Genomic DNA, 3,206 nt, shown 5'->3' with positions numbered 1-3,206 from the left:
TCTTTTAAATTCAATCCATGTCCAATCTAATTCAAGTACTATTCAAATTCAATAAAACCAATTTCAAATCCAATTCAAGTCCAATTTAATTCCATTACTAAAAGAATAAAAATTACTTAGATTTTGGCGAATACAATGAAGACGTACAAAACATATTATTATTAAGATTTGATCAATAGCTAGCTCTTTTTTATCCACTTTCTTAAAATGAATGCATTCGGTACCTGGTTGGTCACCAGCAATATGGGATTTTGCTAGGTGGGTCGCATATTCAAAAAGTTTGGGAACCTCTGGTGTGTATTAATCTAACAGTCAACAGAGGAAACGCTTCTAGTAAGTTGGTAGAAGTCATGAGAGTAACAATTATCTTCTGGGCAATATTTAATGATCAAGCTGAATCATTCTTATGGTACAGTACTTAAGCAGAACTGTCAACACAACTTTAAAACCCTCGTTTTGTAAATGTATTGCTACCAGTCCAAATCAGCTTTCATCGGTTGTTTCCTTCATAAATCTGTTTCACTTGAACTTACCGAGTGACAGTTCCCGTTTATAATACCCACAGCAAGAGCAACTATCGCCAGTGGCAATAACTATGATGGTCATGATTTTACATCCGGTGTGCCTTACACGACGAAGACGACGACGTCCATGAAATATGACAAGGGCTGGTTAACTACGCTTCTAAACACAACGCTATCATCATATGGGCCCATGTGGTCTCGATGGATGAGCGCACTCGATGAGAGATGAAATGGGAAACGGCAAACTGTGAAACGTATCCACCGCAGCGTTAGATTCGCTTCCTCGACCGATGATGTTGCCCAAGATTGGCATACATCACCATCAATCTTAATCCCACTCCCGCCCGGCTGCTGCGCGGGTTGTACCAATGCTCGGAGCTGTCGTCAGCGTCGACGGTGTGGCGTACAAGAATACATCATTTCCCACTGCCTCCTTTCCCATAATCACCGCTCGCTGAAGACGATTATCATGATCGACGCATTTCGTCTCCAAGCTGAATCGATTTGCATCGTTGATGCTGTACTGAACGTCCTTATCCCCGAATGGAACAACTTCGAAGTAGTCGCAAAAGTCAATGCCCCCTCCCCACAATCAATCAGTTGTACATACTTCAAATGCCAAATAAGTAGTCAAATAATAATGGGAAAGAGACAGAAAAAGGACGTATGCTATTTTCCGTCCCGTAATCGATTGGGAGAGTCTTCACTTCGTTACGATCTATGGAAAGTAACTTTCACTGCTGGTCATCAGTAGCAGAAGATAATATCCGAAAGCACATCTGGAGAGGACCGATTATAGAATCCTGCCACTACCTCGTTGAAATTACGATTCGAACACGGTTCTTGTTTTCTTTAAATAATTTTAATTGCTTTAATTGCTGTTTCGTGTTCGATACATTTTTAAATTATGATTCATTTAAATTGTCTCAGGCAATTAGATTTTTATTTTTACTGAAATTACAATGTTATTAAGTTAAACTAAACCTAACCTTAATAATGTTGAGGGAACATGAAGCTCATCACAGTTAAAGAAGGATGCAACCAAATTATTTTATTGGACCTTTGATTAATTTACCAGATTCGGGAAGTTGCGTTCAGTTAAGGAAAGGTATTCTAGAGTTTGGCGTATTAAATATGCCCAAATATTCATCCGCCTTTCCATTATTACTTCCTTAAAAGTCACAACTTCCAGCATTAGACTCCATCACAAAGCCCTTGAGCCAATGCTAATCAATTTCTACGAAAAACAAAAACCTTCCTGTAGACACATTGAATCGTTATCGCATGCTCAACGATTGCCAAAAGTCTAAGCCAAAAAAAGCAGTGCAAAGTATCTCATTTCCGAAAAAGCGAACGAAAAAACACACAACACGGCCTTGATGTTTCGTTATCTTTGGTGCTTTAATCAAAGACTCCATTCGTCGCTTTCCTGGGGCCTCATTATCCCGGCAGCCACCATCAGTGAAAACGACCGACCTCGTGATGAATGGGGAGCTGGTGGGTTCCGAGTAGTAGTGCTTTACATTTCCTGCTGGTTGGTTGGGACCTTTCTTCCACGGTTGGTTGGAGAAGGGCCTTCCCCGAGGGGATTTCGTACCTTTCGCGTGTTGGGAAGGAATAGGAAAAAAAGCGAAACGCGACACGGTCAAGGATTTTATCTTCTATTGACGATAGGGATTTCAAAAAGCGCGCAAAAGGACATCTATCGAATTATTTATTTATGGCTTCATTGTGTTTTATGTTGAAGCAAGGGGAGCGGCGATGGTTTGACCTCCCTTTTAGATTTTTGTTTTGTACGTGCACTTCCAATAGATTTCCTTAACTGGGACGATATTTTTAATTTTTCAAGCATGAAGCCAGAATGCATGATTGGCGTAACGGTAAAAATGAGTTAATTTGACTAACATAAGCAAGTGGTCGTTATTTTGTTACGAATACAAAGCGGGCCTTTTGATACGATTTTTTTGGCCAAATAACAGTTTTCAACTTAAAAACACCAAATCAGCTACATGGCCGTTCCCACCAGCAGCCATAATCATTTCACGATACACAACACGGTTGGAGAGCGAAGGATATTTACCCAATGACACGGATTTTCAACTAAAGTGAGTAGAAAACGGCGTCAGACATGAAAATTAAATCTCTAAAAATAATACTCAACCCTTCATGTGTTCGGCACGAGCAAAGCAGCCGTCACATCGTTGGGAGTTTTCCATCCCTCTTCTGCTGGATCTCCACCGAAGCTGAAATAATCTTTTCTTGTTACTGCTCTCTATGGGTTGTATCGCGGTCACGCTTGGATGCAGCCACAATACTGAGATTGCTTGTGTGAGACTGCTATGCTGCCATTGCTTAAGTGGTATTTAGTGGATCAAGGCGCTCCATAAGCACCTGATAAGGACACACACATTCCTGGAATACGTTTAAAGCGAACACAATCCGAGCAGACTTTTCTTGGAATGATTTGTGTGCGTAATCGCATAATCTGTTGCTAAGGATCCTTACACATTGTTTTCTTTTACACCTACGCTTATCTTGGAAGCTCTTTTTAACTCCATATTTCAAATTGAAGTCGAAGAACATTTTTCCCTCGTAATATCGTTCATTTGTCTAGTATAGGTAAATTATTCCAAGTTAATTGCCAATGGGTCAAACTTGCTAAAACACAAACGGGAGAATCCC

Source organism: Armigeres subalbatus, chromosome 1 (genome assembly GCF_024139115.2).
Source record: "Armigeres subalbatus isolate Guangzhou_Male chromosome 1, GZ_Asu_2, whole genome shotgun sequence".
Taxonomy (NCBI): domain Eukaryota; kingdom Metazoa; phylum Arthropoda; class Insecta; order Diptera; family Culicidae; genus Armigeres; species Armigeres subalbatus.
The sequence above is the reverse complement of the archived record's forward strand: the minus strand, read 5'-3'. Positions refer to the sequence as shown.